Below are 26,756 nucleotides of genomic sequence, written 5' to 3' on the forward strand. Positions count from 1 at the left end.
CATATGCTGTTAAATTTCCATTAAACTCTACATTTATATACAGATTTTTAATTCATAAAATATGGTAATAAAATGAAGCCATCTGATTGGGCAGATGATACCTTCTGAAGAAAGCAGGTATTTCTGGATATCTGCCTTCCTCAGAGTGTACCCTATATCTATTCAGCATCACATGTCCTTTGTTTTGGGAAAACAAGCTTAAAGAAGTTAAAAGCTACTTGAAAATGAAACTGTTCAAATTTTTTTTTTTCAAATCAAGTCCAAGATCTATCCTCCAAGGTTTATGATGATGATTAAGAATTCCAGGATATTCAACAAATACACATAATGCACTGGTGGGTTAATCCCAAAACTATATAAAGAAGATAAAGTATTTTAGAATGGCAAAATAATCCATTTATAGAGCAAAATATTCAACAGTCTTTTGTGCAAGAAATAGGAACATGGTGGTTAACTTAGGAAGTAAACTGGAGATTCCAGTGAAACATTAAGAATTGCCTGGGAAAATGGTGGACTCATCTTTGCCAAAGACACTCAAAAATCATCCTGTGATGATCCTGCCTTCTGGAGATTTCTTAGTATTTTGAGCCCTGTTGCAGATAGATCCATTATTTCACAAGCCAACCTCTGCCACTAATTCATACTAGAGCTTGCAATACTTGATCTCATTAAAGCTTTTCTCAGTCCTCGTTAAGAAGAAAGCAATAAGTGCAGAACATACTGCAGTTATATTTCTGAGTTTCAGGGTACACTGCATGCGCCTTTTTGATCCTTTTGCTTACTATATGTGTAAGGTCAAACAACTAATTTATTTTTTATTAATAATTGACATTTTGATGACATCCTGGAAAATATGTTACCAGATTTAACCATATTCAGCTTTATTCTCAAGTGCTACATTGACATTTGTAAGGCTCTCCCTCAGGTAGGATTTTCAAGAAAAGAAAGAATTGCTTGGACCATATTGGTCACTAAGGGTACATAAAGCATTCAATCCTTGAAGGGTCATTGTGGAATCATTGCTGATGTTGGAACTATTCAGAGAAGCACTCAATAATGGGAATGAGGAGTCCACAGTCAACTCAAGGGCTCATACCTTTGCATAAGTAATCCATAGTCCACATACAAATCAACTGGTAGGATCAGGTAGGTGTACAAATACGTTATAGCTAGATTGAAGGAATGAAGACACTGCAATCTGTCTGCATTTTCAGCCTGTGCAATACCTAACATGAGGCTCTGATGTGGCTAATTTCAAGGCATTCTTTGCAGCAGGAATTTTTTGGTCCCATGTCATCCTTTTGGTGAGCAAATTTTAAAGTATTTTACCACATTTCATTCTAATCACCACTGTGCCGTGTGTGTGACTAACCCATCGGTAGTGACTCTGGCTCTTTCACTGATGGGTTCCAGGAAATTTGTTTCATAAATAACTTTAGAAAATAAGGACATTAAAATCATTGGTGTTTACATGAAAAGTAATTGAATATCAATCAAAACACACTGGCAACCTCTTGACAGCTCCAGTTCTGCTATAATTCATTGAATTAATCAAGTCTTGACACTGTGATGTGTTATTACAAAGGCTGAAGAAGGAGCAGGAAATTACAAAGTTAAGAAAAAAAACACATCTTTTTTTACTTCATTGTATGTGAAACTTTCCAGTGGAGGAGAATAAGGCCACAAAACGAACTGCCATGGCTCAGATTCAGCTAATCTATTGTTTTACCTGGTAGTGGCCAACATCAACCATTAAATGATGGTGAAAGACTTGCATTAGGCAAGTCTTAACTTGACCAAAGTAGCAATAATGTTATAGCACTCTGCGTATCCTTATAGCATATCTGCATTATCTTCACTACTTCTCAGATTTCTGTCTCATTATTCTACGAGGAGAAAGACCAAACTGACCATATTACATTAATCCCTCTCTGTTTCTCAAAGAAAAATTAGCAAGGCAGTAGACAGTGTCAACCAGTGTACTATGTTGGAGATTACTGCAATCTCCTTTCACTGGCTACCAGGAAAACTTTGCAAGATGCAACCAGTAAAATTTGTTAAAAAAATGCCACTCCTTTTTGATCAGGTTGGGCATGAGTGGCAACTGCCATGACTCCTTCATTGTACTTCAGGCACAGAATACTGTGGTTTCAAAAACTCACTCTGAGCCATACAACATGAAACGCATGCATTGGGTTTCTGCTTTATTAATAAGACATTGTAGTACAGACCATAAAACATATGTAAATATTCATATATGTACAAATATTCAGAGTATTTCTTCTGCACAATAAAGCAAAAATAGCTAGTACTTGGTTTTGTATATCAGTAAGATAGCTGCTTAAGTACTGTCACCTCTACCCCCCCAAGTGATTTCCCAATGTCATACGATGAAACAGTGGTGGAGTTGGTACAAGAATTATTGTCTGCAGACTCATAGCCTCCTGCTCTAGCCACTAGATCATGTGGTCATGAGTAACTGCAGACACAAAGAGGCATTTGGAAGCACAAGAACACATTCAATCATGCAAATGTGTGTTTAGTGCATACTAGAACCTGTCCTTATAATAAATGGGTAACTTAGGAGCACAAATAGGACCCTATATAATCAAACTAATATTCATTCCACTCTTCCAACAGCTTATAGACACATAGCAAACAACATAGAAATCTGTTTCCCAAGCTGTCAATGCCTAGAACAGAAAAGAAAGCACTAAAAAAAAGATGTACTCTAGGGAACATTTGCAAAACACAGATGACTTACCAGGTATTCTTCCCCTACCTCATCTCCCCTTTGCTTTTGTAACATAAGCAAAAGCAGATAAACACAGCCATATGCTAAAAAAGTGCAGACAGTTCATAAGCAGGGGGGAAATTGTGCCATGGGATCTTTCTTCTCTAAATGACCTTCCTGAGAAATGCTGCATAGGATGAAGTGAAATGCTTACACTTCCTAGCAGCTACAGGCTGGTGCTATACTTGCTGTTTTCTGATACTTTGCATCTATAGAAGGGGAAAAAAAAACCAAGCAGGTTTCAATTTCTCCAGAAAGGAGAAGATTTTAAGACCATTTCAGTTGGCTAAGTGCCACAGTTGCTCATGAAAAGGAGAAAGCAGGATATTTTAAACCTCACACTATATTCCTCTGCTAAACCCACACTATATTCCCTACAGTAAGGAATATAAATACCTTCATCTCAAAGATTTTGGCAGAAGATGTTATTTTACTCCACTTAAATTTGTTTTTAAAAAAATGAGCTCAATGAACAGATGTTGAATTTACCCCAGTGGAAAATGAAGTCTGCTTTTTATCCACACAACATATCCAGCCACTCTAAAATAAGAGCTGACAAACCTCTCCTGAAGTACTGTGCTATGCTGTTCACTTTCTTCTGTTGCACCCATCATTGCTATCTAAAACAGATTTTTCCAGCCCTCCTCCCATTTTCTCACCCAGGTGGAAACACCATGTGCCTGATTTTTAAATAGACTTTTTTCACCACTTATTAGAAAAGTGATTTTTATACTTGGAGGAGAAAGAAGAAAAGCCTGCAGCAGATCTTCAATTGTGTGGAAGTAATTTGTTCTACAATCCTGAGCTGGTTTTGAGGAAACAAAAAAAGTAAGCATCCCGCTTTTACCTTGTGAAAGACTATTTTCAAATTGTGGACAAAGCAAAAAGCAAATATTTAGAGCAAATATGCCATCAGGCACATTTAGTGAGCTGGGACATACATACCTTGTGAAAGAATTTTATGGCTGGTAAATTGAAACACAAACTTTGCTCTGAACCGATACAAGAATGAGTGTGGCTTTAGGCAAGCCAATGCCAACGTTCACCTTCTCATTCAGGCAGAAGGAACCTGTCAGTCCTGAAAAAGGGGAGATAATCATGGCTATTCTCAGCCCAGACCGACCACTCCTTCCTCAGTTCTGCCCAAGGAGAGGAAAAGCAGTCGCTGTGCTTTGGCCATCCCCTCACTGCTGCGGGGAGCAGTGATTCACCAGGCTGCACGGGGGCCTTTGGGCACTCGTATTCCTTGAGTGTCATGGGACGCTCCACCCAACAAGTGCCTGGCTTTTGCTAGAAACCTAGGATACTTGAGGGCTCCTTGATGTCAACATTTGTTGCTCTCTTCTTAACATGTAACTTTTAATATAAAAAAGAAACTATGATATATGTTCCATGTTTGCTGAGGCAATGCTTTTTGCTGTGTAGTGTTGGGGTTTGCGGAGGCAGAAAGGCCAGGAAATGTTCTGATCTGGAGGGATATTCTGGACTAAATACTTCTAATGTGCTTGCCTGCAACTGCAAGACATTGGATTCAGTGATCCAGATAGCTTTTTCCACTTTATATTCTCACGTTAAGTACCTAGGGCTTGAGTCCTTTGTTAATATCCTAATTTAAAATACATATTAGCAAATCTTTCCATCACTGGAGGATAAAACAGTAGCAAGCACTGCAGTGGCTCTTCCACTACACTTTAATTCAACCCAGCCTCCTGCTATTCTAGGAGTTCAACTTAATCCATGACACGTGATAATTCATGTTTGAAATTGTTAATGGGGTTGTATATTTGAGTTAAACCTAGAGATGATCTATCTATACATCATTTAGAGATCTTTGCTGCATCAACTTTAAAACAAACAGCAGCAGAGAGGATGGCAGAGGTGCGGTGAGACTTGGGCAAAACCTTTAAATGATAAAAGGCAAAGTACAGCACATAGTAGATATTTTCAGGAACACATTCTCATCCCCAGTTTACACACAAACACAGACAGGGCAATGATATTTAATACCAAGGCACAGACCCCAGTAATATGTCCAACAGCAATTCCTGAAAGAAGAAATGGCTTTTTTTGCAGCAACAATAAAACCAGCTCTCTTGGGCAATAGGAAATAAAATGTTTTTGTTTGTCTAAAATATGAGCTGTGAAAATAAATAGCTGTGCTATACAGAAAATGTCATTCAAATAAAAAACTGCACTTACTTTTTGATGGCATATTAAATATAACACTGTCACTGCCTGATATTTCTTCCCAGTTTCCATTACCCTACAGATACCACTTAGTTATATACATTTTGTTTTATTATTCCTAGCATGCAATATTAATATATTCTTGGCTAGTAATTAATTACCGTTACATATTTTCACATCTCCATAGCCTCCTCAGGGAAAAGACTCTACTACATATTTAAGAAGTAGATTAATGTGTACTTATGTAGAAGGACCCTCTGGAATAATTTATATTTTGCTAGGATGATTTCTTAGTCAAACACATCTGAGTGGTTTTTTTTTAGTGCAAGAATAACAATGTCCACAGAGTTAGGCATATTGATACTGAGAAATAAAAACTAAATAATATGGTGTCCTTTGGGACTTGAAGGAACAATTCTGTCTTCAGCAATGATCGTATTCAGTGATAAAATAGGAATGAATCAGATCCTTTATTTTCATCTACTTTCCAAAAGTTAGAACAAATCATTAGTTTACCTGCTTTAAGTAGTGCAACTCCAAAGTCTCTTCAGAGAGGAAGAGCTTGAAAATAAGGGGCCTTACTTTACCCTTTCATTGATGTAATCCTGAAGATATCATTACTTCAGACTTCTGACCTGATTCAAAGCACACTGAAATTAGTGCAAGCCTTTCCGCTGGCTTCAGATTAGGCTGCTAAAATAGCTTGTCTTTCTGCACGGTATCTGGCTAAGGAGCGTAACTAATACTGTTGAGGGTGTATAATTCCTATTCATGTCAAAGTAGAGAATTTCTATGAAGATCAACATCTCCTGATTGCATGGCTAATCATTTCATTGCCACTTCACAGGAAAGCAAAATAAATATTTTTTCTAGGAATGAAAAAATTCAAATGTGACAGCTGAAGTGATAGAAGTTAATGGAGAAAGCAGCATTTCAACTGTGAGGAACGATAAATAACTATTGAGGTCACACAAAGGCAACAAGAATAATAGCTAGAGACTTGCTATGCAGTATATTTCACCTACAGGGAGGCCAGCTGACTATTTTTCCTTTATCCTTACTTTCACAGACTGTTTATTAATGTGGCCACATGAATTCTTCTGACACTTTTTCCCTTCACACACTGAACCCAGAAATGTATGATACAGCACCCATTTAATTTCCCTATTACCAGATACTTTGCATTCCAAGAACCTATATAATTTACCAAACATTCACTAGAAAGTATTTCCCCCTAGCAGTACAGATCTTGACTGTTTTATTCCACTTGATGATCAGGCCTTAATGCATTACTGCCATTAAAAGGACAAGAGCATTTTAATGTATGTGATAAGCACCAAACAGAACAAATTGATCTTTATATTTCTATATAAGTGCTAAGTTTACATAGACATTTATACAACTTGCATAATTATTGGAATCAAATGCATTAATAGGTTCCAATGAGTGTTATCAGTGCACGAACCTTTAGAATGGCTAGGAATTTGCCAAAGCATTGATTTTATATTCTATTCTGTAAACTCTCAAAGTATTAATGAAGAATAAATCCATTTGAAAAACGCCTTAGTAAAGTGGCAACTCGTTCAGTTTGTTCCTAAGGCTTCATGAATTGAGATACAAGAGTTAAGCTACAGGGTTTTTTGTACATTATTATTACCAGTTAAAAAAAATGCTCTGCACAAGTTCTGGCCTCTGTTTCCCTAGATAAGGGTAGTCGTAATTTTCATCAAAATGATCTTTCATTTATTCCTATTAAAAAATACTTTATTTTGCATCCTCCCAGATTAAAGAATATAAACCCAGAAGTTCTTTGGAGGATCGGTTGGACTGAGGTTTTGTTCTTTTCTGCCTTAGTTGAAAACTCAAATATCACCTATTTGTTCAATGAAACAGAAGGGATTTTATTTTCTTTCAAACACTTCACAGATAGTATTTTTTGGAAGACAACAGTTATTACTCTGGATTCACACAGGGAGGCAGTTTGCTGAAAAAGCTGTTTCTATTTTTGCCTGTACCTTTGACGATAAAAAAAAATCATTTACAGGCTAAATTTACTCATGGCCATTATACAGCTATTTGTTCTCATATTCACCTTTAGTGGAAATCGCTCTCCTCCCCATCTTTTAACCATCTCCCATATCTGTAGAATGCGGTTGTGTCCTTATCAGCCCTCCTTTTGCCTAGGACCTTTAGTACTCACTTGTATGAACACTGAAGCCAGCTAACTCCAGACTTCAGTTCCCATTTTCCTAGAGCATATGGAAAAACACTGTAACCCTTCCTGCCTTTGGAATAAAAATAAAAGTCATTGTGGACTGGATAAAATATTTCATTATGATATCTTTGGTTGTGCAATCCAGAGTAGAAACTTGCCTCAAATAAGATACAGATGACTGGAAACCATATCAGTTATAAGTCAGTCATGCTATTTAATAAAGCCCACATATCACCTAGCCATGGCAGTTATTCCCTTAAGCGTTCATGTCATAAAACATTACATAGAACAATCATTGCTTACTACTATTCTGCAAAATTCTGAGGAAAAGAAATTAATCTCATTATAGAGACTTATGCAAGACAACTTTCACTGTTTTACTGTGTTTCTTAAATAAAAAGATAACTTTCCATGTTTTTCAAATACAAGAAGGTAGTATAGTGGAAAAATACATTAAAGGATTTTAATTTGGAAAGTGAAGTGGATAGCTACTATGAGTGCAAGAAGACAAACAAAAGCAGCCATCAATTTCAACCAGGCATTAGGCATAAAAAGTATCTTCACAACTGGAATAACACATAACTGCTCATATTCACTGTATGAAGGTTCAAAGCATCCTTACCATGAAGGGGAAAGTGTTTGTGCAAAACACCCAGCAACCAGGAATATCAGCCAGAAGTTTGAGGAAGAAATCAGGCTTTCACAAGAGCCATCAGTAGTGCAATTAGCTCAGATCTCTCCCAGGTAAGATTTGGATCTCATCCACACTTTAAGGTCATCCTGCTGCTTGATATCCTGATCCACAAGCCAGGAACATAACTTTCTTTCAGTCCTAAAGCCAAAAATTCTAAATTATAGAGGTGAAATTTGCTGCTGGTCATCTGTTCTATAGGTTGTCATTGTCTATCAGTTATTCTGCTGTGTATCACAAAATCTATAAGTTAACTGATATCTCCAGTGATGCTGAAAGAATATTTTGTTGGCTTCTGTAGTTTGCCCAACAAAGGGAATCACGTATTTTGCTCAGTAATACCCCAGTTCTGGAACATGGACTACTATGGCAGGTTAACATTCCACACTTAGTGAATAAAAGTATTGCAAACCTAAATCTCTGCCTTACTTCTCCCAATATTGTGAAATACTCTAGCTCCAACATTGCTCTTCATGAAAACATTTCTATCTATTTTTAATATTTATTTCTAAAGCATGTACAAAGATGCATTATTTTCATTCCACCTATTAAGTAGTTTAAAACATAATTTAAACAGAGTCACTGCTCTTTGAAGATTTATTTAAGGCTCCTAGAACCAAGAAGTGTTGTGAAGTTTATTCAGATGTTCTATTCAGATTCTTAAATAGAATATAGAGAAAAAATGTTGTCTCTATAGAAACAGGCAGCTTCCTTGAACTTATTGCTGGTCACTTAGCTTCAACCTTGACCCTTACAATGATGATATGTACGAAAAATTATTTCTTCATTCCTTTTTGAATCTCATAGCCATTTATTAGCAAAAATACGGGAGAGGCAGATATGCTTTTTACCTGCAAGTTTTTAAATGAAAGCCAGTTAGTAATTCAAAAGAGGGCAGCTTGACTGTGCCCTTAATTCTCTACTGTCTTTGTAGTAGCAAGGCACAGCAGCACACTGCAACACTAAATGATAATCTAAATGTTAACAAGTCACCATTAAAGAATGATGACTGTTTTCAAAGTACAAATGATCCCTGACATGCTATCAGACATGATAGAAGACAAGATATTTTATTCCTTTCAGGGCTTCATTATCAATCTGTCTTCAAAGCAGTCAGAACTCATGCACCTCTCAAGTGCATAACAACTGACTAGTGCAGTAATTAGCACAAGAAGTTAAAACTGAAAGCGTATATAAGCACATAAAAGTGTACATGTATGTGCTTCTGATTATGAAGTGCCAGAAGATGGCTGTTTTCGGAAAACCATTATACTGGTTTTCAATTGGTTGCATCGCTCTGCTTTTGGTCTGCCAACCTCTTTCTTAGAAAATGGAAGGAAAATGATTAAAAGGAAACATTATGCTTGCATATCAAAACCTGTACAACAGGCCACCTCATTAAGCAACTTTCAGCCTCAGAGAGGCCAGGATAGCCACAGGTAGCAGAAGTACAAGACTTCAGTTTCATCAGGAGAGCAACTTCTGGCAAAGAAATACATTTTGGTCACCTCTGCAACTAACATCTTCTTGATAATTTCTAAATCGAGAGTTAATCTGATGCAGATTTGCAACCACCCAAGACTTCTGGTTGTCACCAAGCTGATAGCTCAGCTACATCTAACTTCATGCCAAAAGACGAGCTTGAACACTGTTGTTGCCGTTATAAGCAGCCTAGCCCTAATGTTTTTACCTCAGTTGTGTTTTATAGTAGTATTGTACACAAAACTTCTTATCTGGAATCAATCCTAACACTCACAAATAATATTAGAAAATTTGTTCCATAGCATTGAAAGAGCCACGAACTTTTGAAGTAAGAAATGAAAAAAAACCCAGCTGTTCTCTTGGCCCACTGTTTCATGTGTGTGAATATCCCCAGTGTTTTTAACACTGCTTATCTGGCGATTTGGGGCCAAATCACCACTGAGCTGCCCATGTATTATTTGATTTCTGGTAAAGGAGATGCTTGGGAGGGACAAAGAATGTTATACCTTGGTGACCAGTTCCCAAGATGTGACTGGCTTTTTTTTCTTTTAAAGACCAGATTTGTTAACCACTCAGCTATTAATATGCTCCTTAATAACATATAGAGACATTTCAAACAAAACTGGGAAGGTCTGAACAATGAATATGACAATTCCCTAAAGGCAAACACTAGTTTCTTATGAAACTGAAAGCTGCAGGAGATAGAGCTAAACTGCAACAGGAAAATAAATTACAAAAGTCATACCCTGAATATTCCCGGTAGGCCATTTGGTCAGATGAATGGTTGCTATAGCACCAACTCACCTTATATGAATTCGGTCCTTAACACCCAAAACAGCTTCTTTTCTAAGTAAAAATATACAGGCAGATAAATTTTGTATCAGTAACACCACCAGAGATAGGCTGTCTCCAATCACACAACAATAGCCACCAATCTCTCTATGAGAACTTTGCTTTTAGTTATGAACTAACTGTAGCAGCAGACTCTGGTTCACCTTCCAGAAATCACTCGTGTCTTATTATTTGGCTACAATGGTAGAAAAATCTGATCCATCAGAAGTGATTCCCTGCTGTGGTAGCAATATGGTTAACGTTGTCGGTACAGTTGCAGCAAGAAAAACTAAGTTCAATGAAGGGCCACAAGGATGATTAAGGGACTGAAGCGCCTCACACATGAAGAAAGGCTGATGGAGCTGGGACTGCTCAGCCTAGAGAAGAGAAGGCTCAGGAGGGATCTTATTAATGTACATATATACCTGAAGGGAGGGTACAAAGAGGAGAACTTGGTTCTTTTTCAGTGGAGCCCAGTGACAGGACCAGAGGCAATGGGCACAAACTGAAACACAGAAGGTTCCACCTGAATATCAGGAAAAGATTTTTTTTTTTTTTTACTGTAAGGGTGACTGAGCACTGGAATAAGTTGTCCAAAGGGATTGTGGAGTCTTCCTCCTTAGAGGTATTAAAAAATCATCTAGGCAAAGTCCTGGAACACGGGCTATAGGCAACCCTGCTTGAGAAGGGGTTTGGACAGGATGACCTCCAGAGGTTCCTTCCAACCTCAACAATTCTGTGATTTTGAGGCAACAGTTGAAATGTAGATCTGTTGTCTGAGTTCCCTTGGGAGAACTACTCCCTTCCAGATACAGTTCTCCATTTGTAATGAGCAATCATACTGCAGTCATTAAGCTTGGACAGGGCTTATGTTCTCAGGGAAAGAAGAAACTTTTAATAAGCAAGAAGTGGTATGTGGGAGAACAACATCTACAGACCTTCAGGTTAAATCTGGTTCAAGTGGAGACAAGTTAAGCATATATTAAAAGTCAACAGGCATTGCAATACTTAACACATCTTGGGCTGTCTCCTTTGTAATAGTTACCCTTGCGCCAAAGCCTCCTACCTTTCCTAGAATAAATGGCTCTTCATCAGGGTACGATAGAAGTGAAGGGGTATTGGGCTGGTAAGCTGAATTTTGATAGTCTTTGGCTTTGAGTAATAAAACCAGCCTTGTTCCTATGCTAAATTACATTAAAGATCTAGTCCCTGGCTGTTTTCCAGGACTGGAAGAAGATAAGATATAGACCTCCTTCTCTGATTAGGTCTCTCATGTATGAAGAATTAGCTTGGTATATTAACATTTAATTAAGTTAAAAACCAAAAACTTAATGAAATGACTGCACAGCATCACTATCTTTATGCACCTAATTGAATCACAAAGTGAGTCATTTTCTCTTGGTTGCAGCAAGAAAATTTAATAAAAAAGGGCAAATATTTTCAACTTTGTGGTGAAACGCCTGCCCTTTCTGTACTGCACATGCACATTTAGAGGACAACAGAGGCTGGATTTAAGTGGCTTCACTATGGAACTGGTTGAGAGTCACAAAATTACAGCAGGTTTCACAACTCGGGTTTCCTTTACCTGTGCCATTTGTGAAATTATAGAACGTTATTTACAATTGGTTGGGCTGGTGCACACAAATCTTAATCTGGGTAAGTAGAGAGATAGCAACTGAAATTATTGTAACTTGTGTGAGTTCAAGTCTCTCCGTATACTGAACTGCTTCTAATTCTGATTTCTCTAAAGCCAGAATAAATCCAACAGAATTCATTAACACTTTTTCTTAATAATGTGCCAATAAACATCTGGGAAGTGCCCCTCAGCTTGCACCCTTCACTTGCTCCGTGGAGCTGTGGATCAATACCTGTCAGAAGTACCTTGACTGATGTTAATTCCTGCACCTTGTGTAGCAGTTACAGAGAGCAGATGTGTTCAAAGTAAACTAATAGAGCAGACATTGCTATTAAGTGGTAAGAGGCCTCAAGTATTAGAGCTCACAGGTTGTTTCAGCTTTTTAACATTTCTGGGGTAAGAACACTAATAAACAAAACTAAATCCTTTTGTTTCCTATCACTTCCTTTCATGCCCATTCCTGCTCATGTTTTCTTAGTGTCACACTCTGCCATCTTTAACACCTCTGGCTATCTCTCTGTCAATAATTCCCACAACTTTATCCTAACATGGGGTTCATTTTCATAGTTATTAAAATTAAAATCCAACATTACTGTGACATCTCCTTCCAACCATGTTGAATGTGACCAGACATCAAGTCCTGGCACTATCTTATTTGATAATACGTTTTTTAAGAGACATGAAATAAAATAGAATACCGCAAGGAACATTTAAGAAATTCTAGCAAACAGCCTGAGGATCACGTACAAGTACTTCCTCCTTCCCTTTCACATTTCTGGGGAGGATCAGACAAATCAGGCAGCAACGCTTCATGCAGATACAGCTTACAGGAAGTTTTGCTTGTGTGCCCTAACAGTTCTGTCAGATATAAGCATGCAGGATTTTGAAAAGGCCATCTTTAGGCATTTATGCTAAAAGAATTCAGTTGTGGAAAAATTAACACAAAGATCTGTGTGTAACAACTGTCTGTTATCCAGACAATAACTGAAGTAGATTGCACTCTTACTTATGCATGGTCAGGTCAAGCTGGTGCTACCCTGCTGAGGGTGAGAACACAGCTTGGTCTATGCTCATTAGTCTCACTTTTATAAATGTCAGAGTCAAACTGGCTTTATTTAAATGAGAAACATATGTCCACTCCACAGGCTCCATTTCTACTTAAAAGAACTCTTCATGAATGAGGCAGCTCCTCTGTTCTTACCCACCTACGCTCTTTTCCCGTTAACTGCTGTGATTATCAAACTTGCCAGCCAGATTGCATAATGGAGTTGCCATGGTAAATATTTTTACTTTTAATAAACACTCAGCTATATTCTTTCTAATGCCTCACAGCACACAGGGAATGTAAAAGTAAGATTTAAGTGTCTTGCCAATTTCATGCTAAGATTCCCAAGAATTATTTTTTTAAGCAGGGCTAAACTGATATACCTCCCATAACGAACTGACCGCACTAATAAATAACATGCAGGCTTAATAAGACATATTTTGGTTTTGCTATACAAACATTTTCTTAAACTTGATGACAGCTTTGCTAGAGCAACATCCTTATGCAAAGACACTTTTGCCCATGTAATGTCATTTACCATCAAAATCTAAATGCATATATGACAAACAGAGCACTTATTTGTCCCCTCAGTTGATGGGAACCCAATAAATCACTCAGACTTTACTGGAGTTGGATTTTCCCTCCTATGACACCAGTTCCTTCAAACTGTGGGGATTTTTGTTATTTCCCATACAACCTCTAAAAATTCATAGCTTCTCCTCTTTTCAGGATTCTGACAGTGATTTTCATTAGCATTATCCAACTACCCTAAACAATAAAAAAATTAAAAGGGTTCTGAATATCTGGGTGAGTTTGTGTTGCTGCTATTCCTGTGTTCGCTGTGCCTAAAAACACTCATCATCAAGATGTGTGGTGATGCTGCATTCTTTCCTCATATTAATAGCAACACTACTAATACTAAGCACTTTTGAAATACAGTAATGCATCTTTTTTTTACTGAAGACACACTCCTGGCCACCATTTTGCTCGGTATCTCTAATCACAACTAATCAAGCCATTGTGCTTTCTTTTCCTCGTAGAGAATTAGCAAAACACAAAAGCATATGCAAAGTCTGAGCTGTAGGTCTGAGTGGGAAGATAGTTATTGGGAGATATTGTACATGAAATGCAAAAAAACCCCACATATTTGGGGATAATTTGCAACTCGGTCATTAAAAAGTCATTAAGAAAGCATGTTTTATCTCTTCTCTGATCAAAGTCTGTTACAGACAGGTTTCATAAAGGCCTTCTGCTGTCTTTATGGTAGCAATCTGTGATCCTGATGCCTCCCTGTGGCAGGACTGGCTCTACCATATGGCTAAACATCTTTTAGCATCCACAACTATGGGTTTATAAACATATACATGTGCAGTGCTATTTACCTCTAGTCCTGGCACTCGGTTATATCATACCCTTCCCATTCCACCTTATCCTTTCCTTTTCCATAACCACTTCTTAAAGGCATTTAGAATTAATCATAACACCTAGTACTACTATCAGTATTACATACCTCAAAGGATCCTAAAGAGAAAAACATTATTCAGTCACCTGTGAATACTTGTTACTTTACACTTTCCCAGTTTTCATATTAGAGGGAGTTATTTTGCTGCTCCAGTGCAAACCTTGGCTCGTGCAAACCCCAGTTTGGCCACATGGGTGCCTTATGTTGTGTAAGGAGTAGTTGTGGGTTCTTTGAGTACAGTATGAAGAGACAAAACACCTTATGATCTGTAAAAACCCTGCAATAGCCTCAACTATTCCAGTGTGTGAAGAGAATTTAAAGCAAGTGGGATGTTGAAGTACTCCGCAGTTTGATGCATCTTACAGGTCAAACTCTCATTCATACAGAAGGGCTAAAAAAAATAAAGAGAATTTAAGTTTTACCTACAGTTTGAGCCAGTAAATCCAATCCGCATGGCTCCTAGGCTTTGTGAAAATGGGTAGAATGTGAATTTTAATGCTACAAGACACCTTATCAAAACCCTTAACCACAGCAAATGTGAACAGATCATTTATCATCATAGATCCTGACGCAGCCTTTGCGCCTGATGCTTGCATCTGACCTCAGAAACCAGCTATATTCAATCCAGATTTATTGAGAAGAGTTGATCAAAGTAGACAGGAAAAACATGCAGAACTCGGGGCAAAGCACTGGACAAACCCTTAAACTGGTCCCAGGTACCCAGCTGGCCGAGCCACAAGACCTTGGGGTTCATCACCTCCCCATCTCAGCTCAACCTGGGTGGCAGGACACATCCATCTCCCAGCCTCCACCTTCATAGTGCCAGGGCTGTCCAGCAAAAACCTTTCTGAAAGCTTCAGGGCACAGCAAGCCAGGTCTCCTCAAGGCAGACCACACTTGCATATCCCCAACAGGCCTGGGGGGCTGCACGTCCCCATCCACCCTTTACAAGCTCACACCCACCTTAGCCAGGTCTCACTCATTCATCCACAGCTGCACTGGGGAGCTGCAGAGTTTACCTCACCCTTTGTAACACCACTTAGTCCCTAAAATTTACCTGAAAAGCCTTAGCGTGATTTTTCTCATATTGTTGTCACACTCCCAAACCTGAATGGGACCTTGAAGCATAGAAAGAGCTGAAAATTAAAAAGTCTTCAATCTTAAGAAATAAAGAAAAAACATTTCAGGTTTAATTCATTTGAAGGTTGTAGGTTGGTTCTTTTTGTAGTTAAACTGGGACCCTTGTGTGTCTTCGACCTCATCGCTTTAAGACTATTGATCCAGGCATCTATGCCTGGAAAATTGCATTATTGTGTGGCTTCCATATTTTTGACTGTAGTTTGAAAGATATTGTAATAGTTATGAATTCCCATTGAGATTCATTATGTTGGCCATCAGGTGCCTCAAAAGGGCTAAAGTATTCCAGGCAACATTCACTATTCAGCTTTGAAAGAATCTATGTTGTTATGCTATCCTGTATTATTCAATGTATAACAAAACATTTCAAGTACTTCAAAATTATTCTGTTAGTGTGTGTACTTAAACCATCTGAAGTAACAGAAAATACTTCTGGGAGATGGTTAGAACTTGGGGAAGAGACAAATTTTTTTTTACATTCTCTTCTAATGAAAAGAAAGCAGCAGCAATGTTTACCAAAAACCCTCCTGAGATCCCAACAAAGAAAGTATATAGCACATATACTCTTTTTAAACTGAAATGAGTGTATCTGAAATTAGTAACATTTTTGTGTGCTAGTTATCTGTAATGATCACTAAGAATCCAGTACGAGGAAGACACTTTCTTCTAAGTAACTGTTCAAGTGCTAAAGTAGATATCCAGAGCCCCTCTTCTGAAGGCACTTTCACATCACTACTTAGTCACTACCAAAAAGCATTTCTATCAACAATATCCCTTGGAAGAGTAAAACATCAGGGACATTTCAGGGCTGTCAGTGCTCTTGATCTGGGGAAGAATTGCCCTCACTTGGATTTTGGTCTGTGCATCAAGACATGGTTTGTTTTGACTCTCCTAAAGTAGTTAAAAATGCACACAAGTGATTTCCTGGAGACACACATTTGGCAATTAGGAGACTTAAGTGCAGTGCACGTAGGTGTCATGGTAAGAGTGGTCTGGGACCAAAAATTTACTCTATTCCACACTGGTGAGTGGAAGTTAGTATTTCTCATTTAAAACTAACAGGCACCATGACCATAAGAGCTGTATGTGAGCTGGATCCAAATAGGGTGCAACAAATTACACAATTTGCCTCTTCTTCCTTCAAACAGTTCCTACTGAATACATCTCTAGCTTTTCCTTAACCTGTCACCACAGTAAGTACATGGCCCCCAGGCAGCAATTGCCAAGGTGAGCCTCCTCCAGCACTTGCCCAACCAACGTTCCTCCCCATCTCTCCTACTAGCCCCATACCCAGGCTCCCTGGGACATGACCAGCAGCATCCTGAGGCACCCAGCCATGCAGGCTGCTCAAGATCTCTTCAAGTTCCTCAAACCCTTTTTGTCCTGGTGTGCCCAGGCATTCTGCACAGCACCTGTGTTTGGGGTAATGGCTTAACTCAGAGTTGGGGCAGTAAATTGCCCAGGTTTGCTGGTGACCAGACAACTACTACAAATCTCTGCTAAGTAAGATTTATCTGGATTCACAATGCAAAGGAGAAGGACTATAGTTTATACCTGCACAAAAATGCAAGGAGGAGTACTTTAAACCTACAGCAAAGATAAATCCTAAGTGCAAACCCAAATAGCTAAGAGGACATTTGCCTCACTACTATTTTTATTTGTCAGCTGCAAATAAGTGCTTTCAGGTTATTCAATATTCTTTCTAACAAGGTTAGAAATCAGGAGCAGACCAAGATGACTTGTAAAGCTGCAATAATTTATACCTGTCAAGATGTTTGGTTTTGCTTGGGGTTTGGTCAGTTTGTTGTTGGGTTATTTCGGGTTGGGGAAGAGCTGAAGAAAGGTGAACGACCTGAAAGGTGACCTGCATCTGGAAAAATACAATTTCAACTTTTGGGGAAAGCTATTGAAAAGGAAACACAGAAGACCCCTTTGAATGGCAGCAGATAGCAATGAAAACAAAACTCAGAACAAGTAAATTAATAAGTAAGTCAGATTGCAGATTGTTTCACAGCCACAACAAGCTGCAGAGTTTATTGTTTTGTTTCCAGACCAAGGTCTATAGAAAAAAAAAAAAAATATATGGGGCTTGGGGCATTTACAGATAATGAACATCCAGACTGAGGAATGTACCCCAAGGTATTTTGGAATCATCTCACTGACAGAACAGAAATCAGATAAAGAAAGAAAGAAATATGACCTGCAGAGACACAGAGAGACTCAAACTGACTGGTAAATAATGGCATCTTTCCACCCATAGTACAAATAACTATGTTTGAAGTTTACTGAGGAACAGATTTCAGCTGATTTAGCCCTGACCTGCTTCTGAAGTTTTGTCTATACAATGCAACTGGTGAACTAACAAACTTGCAGGCTTGTTGCCTGCCTATAAAAACAGTACTGATGCCTGCCTTGCCTACCATCAGCCTCTACCTTGAGGCTGGGCAGTGGCTGGAGGCCTGCCCTTGTGTACGCATTAAAACATGCTGATCATTCAGCCAGGTATTTAATCTTCCAGGCACATTTGTCATCAGGGTAATAGGAGGGATTTTTTTTTTTTTTACTATTCTGCAAATGAACCTCTCCTGCCTAAAGGCAGATATGTGGGTGCAGGGACAGTCACCCAAAACCACAGCCCCTCTGTGCAACACAGGGCCCCTGCCACACGCACACCTGAGTGCACCAAGGGCTCTGGCTTTCTGCTGTTCAGCTCTGCAGTGAGCCATCTTTCTGGTGGTGGTATGTCTTGGTGCAATTCATACTGATGAGTCTAATACCCAGTTACAAAAGCAAAACCAAAAGGAAAACTTTACCTGACTCCAACAAGATATTTTCCTATGATACACAATTGTTCTTGCTTAGTTTTGGCACGAGGTAACCCATTAATTTTGACTTGAGTAAGAAAAAAAAAAACAACTGTGTAATATGCATCTTTCAAGGAGTGGAAAATGTGCCATGACTCCTGCCACAAACCAGCCTCTACTAACCTCTGATAACAAACATGCTTGAACAATATCTGTAATAAATCCAATAATGAAAAGAAAAATCTTCATGAATTTACTTCAAGTGCAATGAGCTTAAAGTCATTCCCCAAGAAGGAAAAAGGCTACACAGATTTCCTTACAACAAATTATTTTTTCAGCCCTTTGTATGGATAGCACTGCCAAGCTAGCTAAAGTGCTGCATTCGATATAGTTGCCTTTGCATTGTAACAGGAGTTTAGATCCTCAAGTACTATAAATTGAGGTCTCTCTATTGACTCTAGCACATAGTCTTTCTGCTGAATCTTTACACCACATCAATCTTGTGTGTTTTGATATTAACTTCAGTTTCTGTTTATCAACTTACAATTATTTAATCAAGAAAGGCTCTTGAAATGCATTATCACATTTTGAAAAATAATACCAAGGATGAAAGAGAGAGGAAAAGCAACAGATGGGTAACAGGTCCAGTGGGACAATTCAATTTCCAAACAACAAGCTATCACAAGCACATCAGCCTCCTCACAGGTTTCTTTTTAAGTTTAGCAATAATGTGTTAAATGTGCCTCCAATTTGTGAGGAATTTCACAGTGTAAATATTTCAGTGAACCTTTGGTAATTGCAGCAAAGCTCCCTAAGACAAACAGCCTTGCTGGGACTCAGCTTTGCCAGAGATGCCTGAGGTGTCTGAGGCTGCTCTGGGTGCTGCAGGGGCTGCAGCAGCCACCTTCTTCCCCCTGCAAATTTTTGGGTGAGCAGTACCCAGACAGTAGGGCTGGCAATGTATTTCTTTGGCAAACAGGCATCCCATCTGAGGCTGCAGCCTGTAATAAATTGAATGAGGGGAGAGGAAACTAGTTTCCTGTGCTGAACTATCACTGCCCATTATACTTGTGTAAGGGATAACCCCTTCATTGCATTGCAGTTTCTCCATTCATCTTCTAGGGGGGAAGAGGGTACTGGGCTCCCCCTGCCTCTTTTGATTGTTATCATCCATGTGTGTAGTTATCCAGCTGAAAAATAAGAAAGAACTGAAAAAAACACTATGATCCATCAATTTAGCTCTTTTTTCTCCCCCTTCAGGACATGTCTCTGGAACTCCTGAATTCCTTCTATGCATAAAGCAGAGTATTCCCAGGATTTAATTTGCTTTCATGAAATATAGAGAGAATATCTGCTGCTGCAGGTTTATTTTCCCTTGAAATGCCTCACAACCTCCTTTCAAAAGCAGACTCATAGTCAGGCACCTGGTATCAACAGGCACTACTGCTCCTGCTCTCCCAGGCTGCGGGGTCCTTCAAAGCCATACGCAGATGCAGCCCACACGCTGAGTGCTTACCCTGGGCGCAGAGCTGGCAGCACACTCTGGAACTGCTTTTCTTTTCTAGGACTGTTCTCACATGCCTGTACAACTGCTTCTGTGTGAGTGTGTGTGACAACATGTGTGACTTCTAGAAGGGAAGCATTCCCAGGAAACAAAACCAGCAAAACCCAATTTGAGCCTTACGTTGTAGCCAAACCAGCAAAATCTAATTTGAGTCTTATATTGTAGGCAATATTGTGGGAACTTGGATGCTCTCCTCTTCTAATAAACAGCAAAATTGGAATGTTTAATTCATTGTTGTTTATATTAGCACATTACTTTCCTTGAACTAATGGGATTTAATTTTTACTGTGTCCTATGAGTCTGCTCAGTCTCAAGCTCATACAAATGACTGGCAAACCCTTGGTTTGATGCAGAGAAAAGAAAAACTTGTACTTGACCGTCACCTCCTTCAGGCAAGGTGCAGCATGCAGCATTATTATTACTCTTTTAATAGTTATTTAATATTTTCCATCCTGTTTCTCCACAAAAGTTTCCATCTTTTCTATGGCAGAAGTCTTTTTCTAGTGGCTCAGAAGATAAGTGAATTTAGCATGGTAGCACCTTCCTCTTCCTAGTGTACACAATAATCTCCAGAACCTCTTACAGAGCAAAGCACAGCAATAAGCTCAGAATGAAAAATCTTATGTTCAAATCTCTGCCTTCCTGAAGGCTTCTAGTGGAAAATTAGACTACATAGTTAAAGTCAGATGACACTGAGGTATCCAGCTCCTGCTGGATTCGGGAAGCAATAGGTACGTATCTCGGCTAAAGTTTGATTCAACTCCACATTTTTTTAAAAACAGAGATTACAGCTTTCCTAACTGAAAAGGGTTTTGCAGAGATTAAAGAAAAAACAAACCATAAACTGCAAAGCAACCAGATGTAGTGAGCCCCATGAACACAAAAAAACCCCACTAATTACCTCACACCTTGAGCATGCAGAGAGAGAGGGCTGCCCACCCAGGAGCAGCACGAGCAGAGTAGCTCTGCAGAGGATGGCAGGGTGGGAGCCAAAAGGGGCAACATGGCAGCATCTTCACCAGCACAAGCTGAACCCAAGCAAGCTCACACAAGGAGCAGGGTCTGCCCTAAATGTGGCTCCAGAGCCAGTGGGTGGGTTCATGGGTGGGGATCCCAGGTGATCCTGGTCAGGGCAATGAAGGCCTCAGCAGCAGAGGATAAGAGCATTGGTCTATGTTGCTTTTATTGAAGTTTTTGTTTAAGATGAAGCAGGGTATTTCAATATCCTCAAATATTTCTGTCTTTATAATCTTTAACATAATTTCTTGTTTCTAAACATTTTCATACTTAACAGTTCTCCTAAAAAAACCTCCATAGTTTCTACAAGATAACCTGACAGCACTCATTTTACAAAAGCAGCTAGAAAAAGAAAAGAGCCACTCTATTAATCCAAACTAGGTTTAATTTCTTAGTCACATCTGTCTGCCACTGCTAAGAGATGCCATAAATATTGAGCACATTTCTTAGGACACCCAGGACAGTTTTGTTACTTGGCAATTCTCCATGAGTCATTCTCTACAACACACCTTGCTAATGCCACCATTTTTTTTTTCATTAGGGCTCAACAGGAGCACTTTCTGAGAGCAACTGAGGTGATCAGCAGTTTCAAAATGTCACAGGAAAAGTTAGGATGGATTTGTTAGAAACAAATCACGAAATCTCAAGACACTTCACCAAAAGGGGAGTGTGTATCAGGAGTACGAGTGACCATCCTACCCAGACCATTCCCATACAGAAAGTAATGAGTTACCATGAAACCAAAGCTTGCAAATTCTGAGGAAGAAAGAGAAAAATCATACTTGTGGGAATGACAAAGATCATGTTAATGAATGGGGCTCTTACTTGGCTCCATTCTTGCCGCAGTCCTCTGGGTCACATGAGGTTCTCCATGCATAATGGCAGAGTCAGCACCTTCCTTCTTGCTCTGAGATGATACAGTAAATTTAACCATCTGCTATGTTTTGTTAGAGCTCAGAGGAAGGGGAACAGCAACAGGAAGAATATCTGGGCAATCAATCGTGCATCTTATGTATTAGACAAATAAATGTTTGCATGTGTTAGCAGAGCAGTCTGATTTTTTTCCTCTGATTAATGCTGACGATATTGTTCTCCAAACTCCGCAAAAACTTTGCAGTAGTATCTGAATGGTAACGTAATGAGCTTGCTAATGGAAAATAAGTGAAGAATGGTTGGTGAGAGCTGTGCCAACATAACTACTAAAGAGACCAGCTAACTGACACTCTTACAAAATTCAGAGAGCATGCCTCAGGAGTATTCCCCATGATTTGTGCTCAAATTTTCTGCGAGTTTTCCCCTTTTTTTTGCTATGAGTTAGAATCAAAACAACCTCCCGGCCCTGGAAGCTGAGGGTGTCCATCACTGCAGAGGAGGTACATGGGACCTTGAACTGGTTTGAAACTCTTAGATACCACATACCTAAACTATACACCTCTCTCCCCCAGTTTAGTCAATAAGGATAAGAGAAGTATTGTGATTTTCAATATGCATTTCAATATACATTTTAAGCATACATTAACCATAATGGGAATTTAGATGTGAAAGTACTCATTCTGCAGCCAATATACATAAATAGTGGGGCAAACATAATCTGAAAAGTGTTGGTATCACACACTGACTTGCATCATTTACTCCCCATGTGAAGGCATACCACGGATGTACAGCAAACATATGTATTTGTTGTGCTTTAGCCATTTACCTGCAATCAACTCTCCTGCCAGCCTCAGCATTGCCACCAGCAACAACAGTTCTTTGTATTATCCTTCCATTTCATATTTTAGAACTCAGTTTCACAGTTTTAAACAGTTGTCTCACATTAGTTAGAAATCATCTGCTTTTATTTTTCTGTTCCAGCATGGCTTTTTTTTTATTTTTCATTTCCTGTTTACAGTCACAACCTTAACATCTATTTAGACACAGACATATCCTGCTACCAAGAATAATTGAAATAGCTGATGATTTTAGGTACTCAGCAATTTACTGATTCGGAGAGCACAGTATCTCAGCATACCTTCTGCTTGGATCTCACGGTTTCACTGCAGAGCAAAGAGAGTTAGCAGTATTTGATCTAGCAAGCACATGTTTTATTAAATTATTGGCATTCTGCAGATTTCCATGGGGTAGCAATGGCTTACATTGCTTATCATTTCCTTTGGCTAAATTGCCTCATTCAATGTTTGACCATGTACAAAAACAAAGTGCATACTATGTTTACAGCAGAGACCAGTAGCATTTTAATTCAAATATATTAAATCTCCTGTGTGGTATTTACAAACTCTTATTCCATATTTTTTAGTTAATGAATTGATTAATTCAGTATTAATTTAAGTATTAATATTAACAGGGAAAATTGCATTATTATAATGATATAAAGAAATGTCTTTCATATTCAAAATAAAATCTCAAGTTTTCAGGGGTTTTTTTGTTTGTTTTGTTGCAGGTTTTTTTGCAAGGACTTTACAACACAAAATAAGTATGAGGATAACCTGCACCTGGAAGAGGTTTAAATAAGTCCTATATTACTGATATAGAAAAACATAGGCAACATAAACAGAACTACTAGGCACTCAACGTACATGAATGAGGTTATACAGATGCTGCTGAGGAGTTTGAGAGAGGGAATGCCCAGAGAGCTACCACCTCCCTGCTTGGCATGCGAGAACCGGGGCGTTTGTGTGCTGCTTCGCTCTGAGCCCTGAAAAGAGGCGGAGAGGCTGGAGCTGCAACCCAGCAGCTCCCACATTGGCCAGGGCCCTCTGTTCCCTCTTTGGTTTGTAAAATGACTCCTCAGACAGACAAACAACATTTTATTTTTGCAAAGAGCATTCTTCCTCTACAGAGGTTGAAACAGCACAAGATGCTTGACTTCACAGGGCAGCCTTCAGCAACCAGCCCTTTCTTCCACAGTTCTACTCCGCTGCCCCAGATGTGGGATCCCAATATCTGGGAGGAGCACTAGGAACAATCTCTATAGGTACAATTTACTGCTTCAGCTGCCCATCACCTCCCACAGGCACGCTGCCCGCAGGGCCGCTGCCTCCCTCCCACGCCTGCCGAGGATGCTGGCAGCGAGGTGCTGCCCTGCCGCTGGAGAGCAGTGGGCCAGGGGCAGGGTGCTGGCAGGCCTCTCACCGCCCAGAGGTGAGGTCCTCACTCAAATGTCAGTCGTGAGATTTTCATATTTTGATATAAAATATAGAGTCCAGCATTGGGTACTTGTGCTGCTGGTCCCCTGCAGGCAGCATGCAGCTCAGCTGAGGAGGGGATCCGAGACAGCTTGCAGACTGCTCTGCTCTACAGGGCACACACAATTGGATTTTAACAGTAGGAACACTGGCAACAAACCTTGTTGTTCAGGACATCACCAGAAGGATGTTTTAATTTATTTTTACAGAAAAGAACCTAACACCAAAAAGAAAACAGCACCCATGTTTCCACTGCTTTCAAAAGGTGAGGCTCTTGGCTTTTCTCATGTCATTTTCTTGATGCTTTTGGCTGACTGAATTCATTCTTCATACCTGAGCCAAAGCAGTAATGTTGCTCTTTTCTTACTACACAATTAGACATACGTGGGCAGGATTACAAAAAATGGGTACCTTCATGAAAGTATACGCCTTTCGATTTTCTCAAGAAATGGCATAGGCACTTGCACGTGCTCTTCTGTTAATTGTGTGGCCCACTCAGCAGCTGTTGCAGATCCAAAAGCTGTGGGCACCTGACAGCTGCACAGGTTTGCCCGTTCACCATCATGATCTGCTTGGACAATTTGTTCTGCTGTACATGCTCTGTTCCTGAATTTTAACATGTGCTTTTATAAAACACTAGGCCTTTCTACATGCTAAAGAATAAAGCAAAGCCAAGAAGCAGGTAATGCCCAGAAAAGCAGAAAAAAGAAAATAGGTGAAATTTTGTTTTGAACCAATAAAGGTGAGTCACCACAGTGATCTCATGAGAAAGAGAGTTTGGGAGAAGTCAGGCTTGTGTGCGACATTTACTCTTATGAATGGCTAAAAGTCAGTCCAGCTGGTGAACAGGAATGACAAGGGTTACGACAATAGTGTCACTGTATTGAGTGACCTCCAGTTATTCAGCATAAGACACATTTATTAAGGGTTGTTGGCCTGGGTTTTTTAAAATGCATGGAAATAGCGAAGGTGTAGAGGTATTTACAGGAATTTCTGAGACATAGACAAGGTGAGGTTCTATTTATTTAAAATAATGAACAAAAATGTAAAAAACAGATGTCTGCACAGTTCTTTCAAGAAAGAAAATACAGTATATTCCTGTTTCCCCTGAATCAGGTGTGGATGATTAAAGACTCTCATCAGGAATGACACAAATACTAATAGAGCCAGAGATGTTTTATATACAGCACTGCTTCAGCTGACAGCTCAGAATTTCCTTAGGGTGGTTCCCTGATGGAATGAATTCTATCTTCAACCTGTACTGCGAGGGGAGGAAGTGGATATTTAAGTTATCAGTGCGTTGCTGTGGACTTTTATACTCACTACTAGTAAAATAATATGAGGAACTCAATGTTCTTGTTTCAGTGGCTTTCAGTGCACGTGTTAAGGCAGTACAGCTAATTCTCTGCAACTTAGACTCTGCCACTGCAATCTGCATTACAGTGCCCGGCGTTATCATAGGACCAGGGAATTGTGAGTGGTCCTGAGCAAGCCTCATGCAGAAGACGTGTATTTGTGATGGACTTGTGCAAAGTCACGACTGAGCAAGTGCACTGGAGAAGCCTCTGGCAGCAATTCCGATCACCAGGACATTGCACTGCTTTTTAAATGATTAGTCTGTGCAAAATATATGAGTGTTGGGGAAGGGGGGATAAAAAACACCCATTAAATCGCACCCTTTCAAAATATGATGTCACAACAAGTCACATCCTGTTAGAGGAATCAGAAGACAAATGTTTGCTGTGGGCTGGTGAAAGAAGCCAGAAAGAAAATAAAGCTTTCTACCTTGTGTGTAAATTGTAAAAGATGACTTCTTGTGTTGCCTTGCTTCTGACAAAGAAAAAATTCTTTGCTAACTAAGAGAAATACAGCAGAAGACAAATATCACAAAGATAGAGATAGCAACTAAGGCTTTCCACCAGAGAATGTCACTTATTTCCAAATTCAATTGTGTTTTGTTTTGGTTTCATGCCGTACAGTCTGCAGACCAGGGCTTTGCTTTAATCCAAGTGAGTTCATCCAAACCTAGGGCAAAAGGTTCATATCTCAGGCTCTCGTTTCACACATGACAGAGATAAGAAACTGTTGTTTAAGAAAGGGAGAAATTGGGCTCTGAGATAAAATTAATGAAATCTCCTGTTTACACCAGTATGTGTTACTCAGGCAGTGCTGGGAAGAGGGAGGACAAGGCTAAAGTTTCACTCAAAATTCCCGAGAAGCCAGGAAGCAGAGGGAGCCCTGCCCAAGCACGGCACCTGCATCAGCGTCTTGGGAAAGGGACTTTTTTTGATACCGTGAACTTTTGCACATTCCCATATGAAAGATGTCTCTGGTGAAACTGATGCGTTATGACAGAGCTTGCTTTCTTCTTACATATGAGATTAAAAGATGCATTGCAGGAATTCCACATTTCTGCCATGTCTTTGCTGTGTCCCGCTTTCCACAGATTTATATTTCTCAAAGACAAGTGGCAGCTGTAATTCTGCTCACCTGGCAGCCATTGACAAAGACAATGAAAGCAAAAGAAAATGGTTATTTAATTAAAGCAACAGGAAAACTCCCTTTCTTGTGGTAGCTGGCAGGCAGATGGGCTCCAGCATCGTATCTCTCTTCATTCCTTAAATCATCTTCTGAAGAGGCTGTAAGCAAGGTCAAACAAATAGCTTTACATGCCACAGAGCTAGCAGGGACCAGCTTCCCAGGCCC

This window comes from Nyctibius grandis, chromosome 19, assembly GCF_013368605.1.
Source record: "Nyctibius grandis isolate bNycGra1 chromosome 19, bNycGra1.pri, whole genome shotgun sequence".
Lineage (NCBI taxonomy): Eukaryota > Metazoa > Chordata > Aves > Nyctibiiformes > Nyctibiidae > Nyctibius > Nyctibius grandis.